This window comes from Protobothrops mucrosquamatus, unplaced genomic scaffold (assembly GCF_001527695.2).
Source record: "Protobothrops mucrosquamatus isolate PMUCROS unplaced genomic scaffold, P.Mucros_1.0 scaffold_275, whole genome shotgun sequence".
Lineage (NCBI taxonomy): Eukaryota > Metazoa > Chordata > Lepidosauria > Squamata > Viperidae > Protobothrops > Protobothrops mucrosquamatus.
The window spans coordinates 407662-422058 of NW_015386351.1; the positions used below are offsets into that span (position 1 = coordinate 407662).

Below are 14397 nucleotides of genomic sequence, written 5' to 3' on the forward strand. Positions count from 1 at the left end.
TAGTCAATGTTAAATATGTATAGTCAACTGCCTAAGGATTTTAAGTACTGTATGAGGCAGAACAAGTAATAGATGCTAAAAATACGTTTTAACATACTGTATAGACAAAAATAAAGTATCTTCAATTTAAATCAACTTCCAATGCCAACTTAATTCTTACCAACGAGCACAAGTCCTATAGCTTCAAAAAAGGTGCTTAGAAATTTCAAATGTCAAAATGTTTACGTGTATGTGCTTTAATAAAATTAGAAAATAGGGAAGATGAATCACTGAAGTCTAACAGGAGCATAGATCTAATAAGAAGGAAATGAGCAAATTAAGAGGCAATGAAACTGCAAGAGGTGCATTATACCTCGCTGCTTAAAGATGAGTTGGCTTTGAGCATTTTGTTTCCAGCCCAGTTTCATTATCATTATTATTAGTTATCAAAGTTGACTGGCATAGTGGGGATATAATAATGGAAAACAGAAACTTTTATTTTCACAGTTCTGATTTATGTTTTACTTTCTTCTGTACTTTAAAAGCATTATGGATATAGGATTGGCTCAACCAGGAGTGGGCAACTATAGCAACTTTACGACCTGTGGACTTCAACCATGCTGGCTCAGGAATTCTGGGAGCTGAAGTCCACAATCATAAAGTTGCCATAGTTGTCCATCCCTGGGCTCAGCTTTGTTGTCTCAATTAGTTACAGACATAAAAGTTGACTACTGCCAAAACTGTGAATAATATGCTCTGAATTCTCCCTCCTTGTACTTGTAATGTTAAAAGAAGTAGGGAAAAGCCCTTCTGGCCCCTTTCTTTCAGAAGCCAGGGTTACAAGTAGGCTTTTCTGCTGGATGTTATAGTGATAACAGAAGTTATATTTAACGTCTCTTCCAAATCGTCATCAAACTATTACTCGGCAACTCTGTCCTAAACGGAAATAACAGAAACAGAGTTACAAGGGACCATGGAGGTCTTCTAGTCCAACCCCCTGCTCAAGCAGGAAACCATATACTATTTCAGACAAATGGTTGTCCAATCTCTTCTTTAAAATGTCCAGTGTTGGAACACCAACAACTTCTGGAGGCAAGTCGTTCCACTGATTAACTGTTCTGTCAGGAAAGTTCTCCTTGATTCTAGGCTGATGCTCTCCTTGATTAGTTTCCATCCATTGCTTCTTGTTCTGCCTTCAGGTGCTTTGGAGATTATCATCATAGTAATTCAAATGCATCATTGCAATTCAAATAATCATCAATATAATTCAAATGCAAATGTTAGGAAGGGAAATAAAAACAGTTGCTGAAGCCAGGAAGAGTACAAAGGGATAAGAAGAAGGAAGAGAAGCATGAAACTGTAAAACAAAGGTTTTACGAGAATCCTAATTCCAAATTCCATCTTCAGAAGAGGATTCCCTCTCTGTCCCAGGAAGCTGACCACAACAAAGAGAAGATTATTTCAGTCACAGCCATCAAGCTAGGGAATGTAGCAACTGTAAGAAGCTAATTTCAACTTGCTTAGCCAAAAACAATTCTGCTCTAGGAAGATATATCTACCTCAAAGGCCTACATATTTCATGTTACGTTATAACTCATAGGACTTCCTGTCTTCTGTTGCGTTTCCTGCCTTTTAATTTTATGCAGGAAACCTAGCTAATATGCACAGTTTAGAAACAGCAAATACTAATACAAATTGTGTGGTCTTCTCCATGCACTATTATGACACAGTTATGACAGTAGATCTGATTCTAGATCAAGCAAAACAAATTCTCTAGGCCTAGAAATTTAATACTGTTATGTGGTCAAGAAAGTATTCTGGGCTTCTGATAGAGCTTCTAGACACTATGGAAGATAGGTGGACACAACAATCATATCAATGGCTTTGTCCATGCCTGATGACCTCTTCTAATGATGGTATCTGGTTATCCCTGTTCATTACCATAAAAACTTGTAACATCATTAACCTAATTATGACATTCCATAACTCACTTTAAATGACTAAATAAACAAATGCTGCAGTTACTATTTTAAGTTTCTAAAGTTCACAGATTTCATAATGTTGAAAAGGAACTCTTAAATCATTGAGGCCAACTTACTCATTAATATTAAAAAAAATTTAAAAATGTAAACCATAGTACTGAATGTTATACTCAGAAATTTTGATTGGCTCAAACCATGATATTATTACAAGAGTTTCACAAAGTGAATACAAATTATTTAAAACACCAAGATTTTAAGATCTGGGTAAAAATCATGTATTTTAATGTTCAAATCTTATAATGACTATTCCACTCAGGGCTTAATATAATTCTTAATATGATTACTGAGAAATATATTTCCCAATACGTTATGCGTATTATATTTATTACAAATACAATAAATATAAAAGAGCCATTGTTAAAAGTTTAACACTTCAGTTATTGAATTAATTATTAATTGAATTAATTATTAAATTAATGTTTAAAATATTAAATGTAATAAAAGAGCCAGTTTGGTCTAGTGCAGGGATAGGCAACCTTGGCTCTTTTATGACTAGTAGACTTCAACTCCCAGAATTCCTGAGCCAGCCATGCTGGCTCAGGAATTCTGGGAGTTGAAGTCCACAAGTCATAAACAAGCCAAGGTTGCCTACCCTTGGTCTAGTGGTTAAGGTATCAGGCTAGAAAATCAGGAGACTGGGAATTCTAGTCCCTCCTTAGACACAAAGCCAGCTGGGTGACTTCAGGCCAATCACTTTTGCTCAGCCCACAATGTCAGGCTTAGATGACAAGCCAGTCTGACAATTCCTGTCACAACCAACTGATCAACACTTGGTTGATCCAAAATAAATGAATCCTGATTGTAGAAAACTGCTAGAAAAAGTTTTTTCAAAAACACTCCAATTTATTATCAGACATTTTGATGCAGCATCCATAACAGAATAATATTTTTAAAAAATGTAGCATTCTTTTCATGACTGACATTCTGATAGCCACACAAATCAACTGTAAAGTCTAAATCTTATGAAATTTTCTGCAACGTTTCAACATAACAATGCCATCAAGTGCTATATGAGACATATAGTTATTTGGCAGCTTGAAGCTATAAAAGATATCAGATCATGTGAATAAGCATGTATTTAAAACGGGCATGAATGAATTAACACTATCTGATACCCAAATCCAATTTTGGGGATTTGTGGAGCAAACTCTGAGAGACCAGCCAAAAAACTTTTAAAGAGATTGAAAAGAAACCCAGCTGCAATTAGAAAGTACTTTTAACATTTTGTTTCATTGCCATGAAAATTGGTAATGGAGCCTAATAATCACTTTATAAAATAATTTGCATCCATTCACCCATTTTTATACCAAATTGGAAGTTCCATTATAATGTACATCTGCAGAAACAGGCAGAACAATCATCTCTTCTACTTCCTTCTATCTTTACTTTTTGTGTCTTTTTTTTTAAATGTAGGCTTTCTTGACAACATTTGTCAACCACATGCACATATTAAACTTACAAGCATGCTGAAGTGAGAACAATTATAAAAGGATTTCATGTCCAAACTGATACAGCAAGAACCTATTAAATAATGAGGTTCTCCTGGAATGAGAATTTCTGCTAGTGATAAAAAAAAAATTCTATCCTTGGTATTTGTGTTTATAATTTTAGGCTCTACAAAGTCCTCCATTTCTATTTTATTTTTTTATTGTTGGGGGAGGGGGAACAATTGCCTGGAATGGCCTACTCTGCTACTGTAACAGCTGCCTCCCTGCCTGGTTCTCTTTACTGTTCCATATTTTCCCCCCAAAAAAATTCATTTTTGAAAATGTAACATTTATTTATTTATTTGTTCAATTTTTATAGCCACCCATTTCACTAAATGACTCTGGCTGGCTATCAATTCAGAACATACATTACAATTAAAAGTTTAAAAACATTTTAAAATAATAAAATTGCTGATATTATTGCTGATATTGGTACTATAGTTTAAGTAATAAGCAATCTTAAGTACATTAACAGAGGTATTGACTTTTTAGAAGCTCTATGGGGCTTTTAGGCCTGGGCTTCAAAGACCCTGACTACGTCCCCTAGGCAATCTATAACACTGTGTTATCAGAAAAGGAAGCTCAACATGCTTTAAATCAGAGGTCCCCAACCTTTTGGGCACCAGGGACCGGTTCCGTGGAGAGAGGTTTTTCCATGGACCGGAGAGTGCGTGGTTTTGTGTGCTGCCTGCATCCCACGGATGGGGCTTTGCTTGTGTGTGAGGACCGGTTGCTGGCACACCGCAGCCTGGTACCGGTCCACAGACTGGGGGTTGGAGATCCTTGCTTTAAATGATGCAGAACAGAGGGACTGGGAGAGCATTTGCTCACTTGCTCTGGGTACAGGCAGCCACTATTCAGATTAGCAAATTTGGTTTGTGCTCCAACTGAAGCCTTTTTTTGATGTATCTACATAGAAATACTTCTCGTTATTTCTCATTTTTGTGCTCCACGTGCTCCAATTTGAGTTTGTTTAAAAGCAGTGCTGGCAAATTACAGCTGTTCCAAAATACTAAGACCAAAGTAGATTGATGGAATCCTATTAACTCTCTTGGGATAACTACATTGACTTCCCTGGATTCTAGTTCATTTCAACACTCAACCTGGAGTAGTAACTCAGACTTTAAAATCTAAATGGTTCAGCTACAGGTAAACTATCTCCACAAGGTCAGGTGTGAGGAGAGAAGCCTTCACTGGCTGAATCTACATAGTGAATATACTTTCACATATGGGTTGTTTCTCATCCCCTTTGTGGTATTTCATTGGGAGGGAAAACCTCTTATTTTCAGCCTGCTAGTTAGCAAATTTGGAGTCAGTCCACTGCATTGTCTTTTTCAGCATTATTTATTTTCATTATATATTATGTTATTATTTGCATTATGCAATATTTTAGAGTTATTTATTTAAATGATGACATCTTAAAGGTATCATCAACTGTGCCATGTAAGATGTTGAGTGCTGGACAGATCCTAGGCTAGCCCAGTTGGTTCTCAACCTACACACAGGCCTTTACATTGTAAGAAACCAAGGACTATCAGAAAGTCATTCAATATCAACAGACTACAAGACCTACACCAAGTACAACGCTTCCAAGTTGTACTTAATGAAAAACTCACTGGCAATTTACCACTTGTAGGAACCTGTTCTGAAAAGTGGATGTAGTTTAAAGGTGCCATCACACAGACTGCAACAACTGTACTTGGCACCACAAGCCTGGTTTGATAAAAATCACAAAATCATTTCAGCAGCCCTCCAGGCCAAGAACAAGGTCTACACAGACTGGCAGATCGATCCATCATCTGTCTCAAAGAAAGACAGGTTTAAGCACCTGCAATCTAAAATACAGGCAGACCTGCAAGAAATGCAGGATGAGTGGTGGCAGAGGAAGGTTGACCAGTGCATAGTCATAGTCAAGAGAATTCTTCAACACCATAAAGTCAATTCATGGTCCTTCTAAATCAGGATGCTCTCCTTTGCTATCATTGATGAGTCAAGCCTAATCAAAGATCACAAAGGACTGAAAAACTACTGGGCTGAACATTTTCCCAACTTACTTCATGGGCTATCCAATTGATCATTATGTCTTACAACAGATTCCTCAGCTCTCAGTTTTGGATGCCCTAGACCTGACTCTCTCTGCTGATGAGATCAGGAACGTGATCTCACAGATGACCTCATATAAAGCAACTGGGCAGGATAACATTCTTGCTAAGATTTACAAAGCGCTAGAACTCAAACACCTTATAGACATTTCAAGAAATCTTGGAAGACATTTGGTCCACAGATGTCTGATGACTTCCATGATATTCTCATTGTTGCTGTCTATAAAAATAAGGGAAGCAAATCAGACTTCAGAAATTACAGAGATATCTCACTGCTGTCCATTGTAGGCAAAATCTTTGCCCGCATTTTCCTGAACAGACTTATCATTGTCTCGGAAAGGAACTCTCAGAGGCACAGCGTGGCTTTCAGCCACAAAGAAGTATAGCAGACATGATATGTGCTGTGAGGCAAGTCCAGAAGTGCTTCAAGCAGAATAAGTCTCTTTGTCTTAACAAAAGCAGTTTGCACTGTAAACAGGGAGGCTCTCTGGTTCATCCGGAGACATTATGAATGTCCAGGGAAAGTGGTGAAGTTGATTCAGCTACTCCACAACAGAATGACAGGGCAGGTTCTTTACAATGGTGATACATCAGCTACATTTGCCCACCTTGACTATATTCTAGGTTGGTTGAAGCTATGGATACAAAGAATGACCTAATTTAGCTGCTTCTTTTAGCAAAGTTGGACCAAACATTACCCTGCTGTCCTGCCTGCCATAAACAGTTCATATTGGTTTGTGAAGACCAGAAATTGATTCTGGTCTCCTCCAGATTGGCTTCCTAATCTGGTCTCCCCTGAATGGCTGATAAGTTGTGTGCATTACGTTTGATGTATTGGTACGTTATGTTTGATTATATTTTAATGTTTTTTCTGGTTATTATACTCAGTTTATATTGTGCATGCTGCCCTGAGTCACATACCAGTTGGAAGGCTCTATAAATGAATTACAGACATACATGCAATTAAGGGACGCATTTCTTGGCAGAACTAGAGTGCAACATGTTGGGGCCAGCTCTGAATGGAACATTTACTAACTGCAATCCACTAGACATCTAGATGAATAATCAATCTATACAGGAGATTTCAATGAGACGATAAATGCAATTAGCATGCGATATTCTCCAATATAGGTCAAGAGGCCATATCTTGCTGTTATGATACTGTATATCCAGTTGTTCCGGTTCAGATATTATTGATCCAATGGAAAAAGAAAATAGAAACTAAGAAGAAGCAGACCACATTTTTTCTGATTGCTGAATTAGAATTTGTACTTTGTACAAATTGTTTTGTACTTTGTTTCAGTTCGATCAGTTAATATATGAACTGCAACATAAGTAAAGGCATGGATTCTCTTATTTTTTTGCACATATACAAAACCTGAAAAGACAGTCTTGAATATATTTTTTTCCCTGTTCTTTTTATCGATACCCCCCTTTCCCCTTTTATCTGAGACTTATTTTCAAAGTTCACCTGTCTCCTTTCACCATCAGCACCCTGCTTTGTTTATTGATTTCTTTCTTTGTAGAAGCTACATGTTGTGATTTCACAATCCTAGTTGAACACCGCTCCATTTTCTCACCTTAGCAATTGTTTTTTCAACAAACAACCTCGTATTTATTTGGATGAGAACTTTTAACGATTGGTGTTACCTGAGAGGAGTGAAAAGTAATTTTAAAAAACCCCAGTTTCAGGGTGATCAATCTATATGAGGAACAAACAGGGGACATCATTAACAGCACAGAATAAATCCAACTTTCATAAATTGTACTTGGAATGTTAGTGCAACAATTATTCAAGCCCAGATTTTTTGTATTTGTATTTTCCTCCCCAACCTTCTCCATTCCTTTTTTTCCCCTCCATTCTCTCTGGGTGAAGAAACTCCTACATTTTTGATATGCTATATAGCTTTTGGTTTTAAAAAAGACACATCTACGGTAAAGCAATGGCTTTTAACAGTGTTTAAAAAGCTAATAATCAAACAAAGAAAACTACGATTGGCCACACTTTTGCTGTTGAGCAATGCACTTAGTAAAACAAGGAGACCTCTGAGACATCTATAACAGTGTTACAAAAAAATTCAGCTGAACAGTAGACTGGTGCCTGCGATAAGACCTATTGTTTTCACTTCCTCAATGGCCAATGGAAGAGGGCCAGTTAAAGTGGTGAAGTCTCGCAGGAAACATTAGGCTATAGTGATTTCAGAAACATGTAACAGGTTCTTGGGATAAAAGGTATTGTTTTAGGACTGGTCAAAACATCCGGGAGAGAGAGAGGTGAAGAGTTTTGTGTGAGTGGGCAGAAGTTAGCAAGCTTAATTTAGACAATCAAAGATAGCTATCAGGCTTGCTTTAAACAAACAAACAAACAAATAAATGCATAAAAGGTTTATGTTAGTAGCTTTTGTGGGAACACAACTTCTGAATTGTGAGGGGGAAGCAATGGCAAAAAGAATAGCATTAAGTAATCAAAACACAGCACTAAGACTATTAAAGAAAGCTACCTTACGATATGAAAATATCTAGAATTTGCAGTAGTCTCTTCTATAGCAGTGAGAATATGAAATGATTCCAGGCTGATAGCACACTAATAATACAGGAGAGTTACTGATGTTATATTTTATAAAATAAAACAAGACATGTGTTCCTGATAACTTGGTTTTCATGATTTAATCTAAATTAATAATAGCCAGTAGAGGTCAACATATCTACAATTCAGCTTCATATGGAAAAAAATATTGATGCCTATTCCAAAAACAGTTCTTGTGGGAAGAAGCATGCTGAACAATTATATTCTTGAGAAATCATGCATAACTCCAGAAAAACAGGTAGTGCCTTAAAAATCATGCTTCAAGCTTGGATTATTAGACTCCACATCAAAGTTAAAGAGTAAATCACAACCTCCAGACAGTTAATCCTGAATTCAGCTCATGGCTAGACTTGATGGAAGACTTCCAGATATGACTTAGGTAGTCTAGAATTATTATTGCAAACAAGAACAGTGCTTTGACGCAACAACTAGCCTGGTTTCTACAGTAAGAAGAATTGAGAGCCTTAAAATATCTGGAGTACTCTCCATCAGTTAGATAGTGGCCTTGGGCAGCTCGGACATGTTAACATTATGCTCCTTTCTAGTCAGGAACAACTGATTCCCAGCTCACTAGTTTTGGCTGTACATCACTGTCTTTCCTGTTTAATTCTTCCCTTCTCCCTCTGATTCTGGAGGTATCAGAAGAAAGTGCTTCTCTGCTATCTTCTTCTGGGAAAATGGAAGATATTGTATTCCATTTCCCTGTTTTTTTGATGAAATCTTCTCCCTTTCAAGACTTTCCATTCCTCTCTCCTGCCTGAAAGAGGTGAATTTCTATTTATTTTACTCCTGAAAATATTTTACCTAAGTCAGGGGTGTCAAACTGCTGGCCCATGGGCCGGATGCGTCATGGCGAAACCACGCCCATCCCATTGCCAGCAATGGGAAAAAAAGTCACGATACATTGCGACATGTCACGTGACGTTGCGAGTTTGACACCCCTGATCTAGGTAAACCTTCTAAGGAATCAAATATAGCAATCTCCCTCTCCAGCACTGAGAGTTCACAATAGACTCTATCTCAAATTCTTCTTCCACCCAAGATGTGACGAATTAGGAGGGATATTCCAGAAAGGGACAATGAAAAATGGATGTACTGTCAGTGTGGTTTAAACATACAAGTAAAGATCACAGGACTTTCTGTGCAATTACAGTGAATAGGCCAATAAACTTGGCATTCTTTCTTCTTAAATGTCTGTGTGGAGGAAATCAATCTGATAAAAAGCTAATTTATTTAATATCAAAGCAGAGAATTCCCAACAACACAACGAGCAGAGCCTATATAGAAAGATTTGGCATGATTCAAGACCAGCAGTTTACTTGATGACCTTGAGTGCATCCCTCATGTTTACATTACGATCCTCTAGCCTGGATGCTTTTAACTACCAGTTCCCAACTCACCAACTTCAGCCCTTACTACAATAATTATAATCTATCATTCTAGAAGCATGACATTAAGCCATGAATCAATTAGATAAATATTCCAAAAAACTTACAATGTTGAGTTGATACTCTGCTTTCCAATTTATACTTGGGTCCTGCAGAGAAGGGATCTCTACACTTGGCATTTTTTAAGACCTGTGGACTTCAATTCCCAGAATTCCTAGCCAGTTGGCTGGAGAATTTTGGGAGCTGAAGTCCATAAGTCTTAAAATTGCAAAGTTTTGAGAACCCTGTTGTAGAGGAACCAAGACTTAAATGAAGTACTGCACAGGAGACTTGACCATTCCACTAAATGCGTTACTGGCATTAGGAGTAGGAAGCCAGAAATCTAATCCCAGCCAGCCAATCCTAAACTAGCAATCTGTTCCAACAAGCCAGTTGCTCATGTTAAACAGTTGGTCAACAGCTTCAGAAAAAAATCCAGGGAGATATTTTTTTTTCTTGAACAACAAATATCTAAGGTTCAAATCTTAAAAAAAAAAAATCTTACTGTATTTTCAGTTCTCTAAAGCCATCCCCACTCTCAGTTTAGATTGCCTTTTTATGAATAAACATTATCATGAATAGAAAATCTGGCATAAATACTGACAGAACAGGAGATCAGTATGGAATAATATATAACTAACTTCCACCCTTGGGAGGACAAATGTGAGACATGTAAAATATTTTTTTTTAAAAAATAACTTTTTTTTTATTAACTTCAAAGTTACTCCATTGATCCTGACATCGAATAACTGTGATACTTTTTGTTTGCACCTGTCTTGCCATATCTTTTCATGGGAGTTGCTAAACCCCCTGTCCAATTGCTTTCAAACACCTTGGCCTACTTTCAATTTCTCTATTAAGTTACTTAAGCCTGGAAACATCCCAGGTCACCTACTGATAAAATTGCCAGAAATAATTGCTTACACATGTTCACATTTACTCTTGGGACACGGAGGAAAAATATTCCTTCACACATATAATTGGCCAAATCAAGCTTCCAACTAGTAAGATAAATCACAAGACATATTTCAGAAAATGCTTTAGGGTGTTACTTTCCAGCCAACAGTCTAAAAATAACAAAATACTACAATGAAGTTTTGAATAAAAATGGGGAAAAAATCAGCTTCAGTGTTTTTAATATACTATATTGGAACATATTGCTTGAATCGACTTGATTCTGACTCCTGATACTAATTTAAACTGGTCACTTTGGTGAATTAACTTATGCTGGAAATTGGGTGGGAGAATACACGAAAGAGAGCTTATTTAATGGAGGAGGAGGAGGAGGAGGAGGAGGAGGAGGAGGAGGAGGAGGAGGAAGAGGTTTAGGAGAGCAATGGCATTATAATTCCAAAGATGGAATTTGTTTAACTCCTATTTTCGCTCATTTTTGTATCAGAAAGAGATCTGTGTTCCATTAGACCAGTGATTCTTAAAAGGTGGTCTAAGGATCCCTGGGGATCTTCCAAGACACTCAGAGATTCACAAAATCAAAATTATTTGCCAAATATTGAAATTATTTACAAAAAATTAAAATAGTTACTCTTCTCATTACTATTTTTCTTTGCTAAAAATATATAAGATATTTTCCTGAAAAATAGTATCGAGTGGGTTTAAAATTGTGATGTTAGTATCGAGTGGGTTTAAAATTGTGATTTTTATGATTCAGTAAATATTTTACAAATATGCCACTTTTAATTTTTAATATGCTAAAAGTCAATGCAACCTGTATAAACAAAAGCTCCTTTAGGGTCCTCCATAATTTTTGAAAGTAGGAGAGGTCCTAAGAGCAAAAAGTTTAAGAAATACTGTGTTAGGCAGATGTGACCAGCAGATTAATAAGGGAAGACCTAAACCTGAAATTGACTGATTAGAGCAGGGGTTCCCTGTGGGTGCGAGACGATATTCCAGGGGGTGCGAAAACTTGGGTTTTCAAAACTATAGTGTATATGCATAATTCGTTGCCGTTATTTTGAACTTTTGTAAGGGGTGCGAGAATATATCAGAAGCGTTCTAGGGGTGCGGGGTATAGAAAAGGTTGGGAACCGCTGGATTAGTGGACATAGAAGCATATGTAATAAAGTTAGTTAATTTACTATTTATCTATGGTATCTATCTGAGATTCAGTCTCATGGCACCTCTTGCCATTTTAAGCCACTGGACCTTTAGCTATTCCTTTCTACTGTTCTGAAGCTCTCTGCCATCTGTCCTGATTTATAAAATGGCTTTCTCTGGACAGAGAATCTCACTTTACCTTTAAAATATCTATGAATCTTCAATGAACCCATTTCTTTGTGCCTGGTTAAATTACTTTCACATTTGAATACTACTTAACTTAAACATTATTTTACTAATCTTTCTTACATGTGAGATAAAATAATAACAATGTGTTATATTCAGCACCATTTCCCATTGTATTTTTTTAAAACTGCTAATTTCACATTTTTAATATAAAGTAATTCAATAAACTAAAAAAAAAAACCCCACCACAGCCATTTAAAATTTTGCATTCTGAAAAGTAAGCAGACCTCACACAACTTTTATGGAACAATGCTGCTTTTCCAGCAAGCAGTTCTTTGTAAGCCCAGCAACAGCTGGTAGGGGCTTATCTTCCTGTGTGAGAGATCCAATCATGGTCCCAATTGCAACAGCTGTTTTTTTTTTTACTTTCAGCTTCCATTCAAGTTATTCTTATACTGTAAAATGATTGACATATTTTGGATTTTACATGCAAAAGGTCCACTTTAACTTCAGGCCAGGACCAACTAACTTAATTTTAGGTATATTTATTTTTGTAACTCAATTCTCTTGAATGCTTTACTTGAATGTTTTACTATCATTCAGCTAAGGCATCAAGAACTATATATCGTGTTTCCCCGAAAGTAAGATCCTGTCTTGCTTTCTTTTGGGCTCTGAAGTAAGCACTAGGTTTTACTTTCAGGGAGGGCTTACTTTTTCACGGTACTGGTACCAGTAGGCTGTGAGCGCACAGGGGTGGGGCGGGGCCTGTGCATGGGGTGGAGAAGCAACATGGCAGCGAGAGCGTGGTGGCGGACCAGGTATGGTACCGGCATGGCCGTGGTGGGTGGCGGCGGAAAGGGCGCTGAGCCTGGTGCGGGGCGAGTTGGCCCAGATCTGGAGTGCCACCCTGCCTGCCTGCCTGCCAGGGCCCTTCACCAGCAGCCGCCAGTGGAACTGCGCCGCCCACGCCTCCACGGTGCTGCAGGCGCTGGGCTAATGGTGGGCGCTGCAGCTCTCATGCCAGCTGAGCACTTTTGGCCTCTACCAGCTGCTCCTGCTGGATCGTCTTCTGCCTAACTGCCGCCGCTGCCACCATGAAATGAGGAGGCGAGGCAAGTGGTGGTGGGGGGTGGAATTGCTTCCCTCCATTTGCCAGACACTTGCCGAAGCCGCAAAAGTTAAGGGTGCCATGGGGGGAGGATGGAGTTGCTTCCCTCCACTTGTCAGACACCTGCCAAAGCCACGCAGGGTAAAGTTGCTGCGCCTGCCCCCACCCAGATGCTCTTGCCTCCCCCAACCATTTTTTTTTACTAACCTGCCTTTCAGGTGCATTGCGTTTCTCCGTTCGCTTCTCAGCCTTCGCCACCTTTGTAGGACAAAAAAAAAAGTTCAATTAGGCTTTCTAACTTCTCGCGAGATCTCAAGAAGTTAGAAAGTCTGATTGAACTTTTTTTTTACCGGCAGTAAGGAACCGGTACACCGATACCATGGGTCAGATTCCCCCTCCCCCGTCGACTTCGCCTCATCACAGAGGCAGGCCGTCCGTGCAGGCCCTTAAGTAGGGCTTACTTTCAGGGGAGGGCTTATATTAGGCCCACTCCCTGAAAATCAGCTGGAACTTACTTTTGGGGGCGGGTTTACTTTTGGGGAAACATGGTAGTAATAATTATTTATGTAGTCAACATCTAATTATCTTTCCTTTGCTTAATAAAGCTCCTAATCCATACCCCAACATTTTACCTCTTTATTTCAACAGCCTGTTTTGTAAACTGTTATAATTTCTACCACCATCCTGGATCATCAAAACTTTATAAGTGTTGTCTTGTTGCCAGTATGTCTGGTTGGAAGTACAAATAGAGTTCAATATAACCAACATGCAAGGATTAGATATGCAAAGAGGAATAATCACTTTTCAATGGCCTCAAGCCTCTTCAACCCATAGTGAACATGGGTTTCAAAAGCCTACCTTAATTTATTTCTATTTATGGAAACCATGTGCTTGCTTTTCTCTGTTAAACTGGTTCTCTTCTCCCTTTTGACATGTTTTAGGAAGAAAGTTAAATCAATACAAATATCCGAGAGAGGGATGGGTCATTTATTCTCAAACTATGGAAAGTAGCACAATGAATCAAGCTCAATCCAATTTGCGGAAGATGAAGTATATGCCAGCAAATTAGGGCAGTTTATCAAATGAAGAAGGAAAACACACTGGCAGGGCTGCCCAAAGGAGATGACTAAGCAAATGTTTTTTGTAAACACACTCCCAGCTGTACTCTCAGTCTACCAGGAACTCTCGGTCTTGAGCAACAAGCTACCTTGCTCCAAGATAACTAAGCACTTTAAACACAGCACATAAACACGTATGACTCACACACTAACCCCAAAGCATAAGAATATTAGACATTCTGGGACACAGAAAAGACATCAAGTCTGGCTCCAGTCTGCAGTGTAAAAAGTTTCTGGGACTGCCAAATATGTGCAATTTGGTAAAAAGTGGATAAAAGTAATGAGTGCTGCATGCTTGGCCTTTGC

General features: G+C 38.2%; 1 protein-coding gene across 1 annotated transcript in view; it reads right to left on the reverse strand.

The window, feature by feature from the left end:
• Positions 1-14397, reverse strand: part of CDKAL1 (CDK5 regulatory subunit associated protein 1 like 1) — a 297422-nt gene that overhangs the window by 176121 nt on the left and 106904 nt on the right. The gene's annotated exons all lie outside the window — the stretch shown is intronic.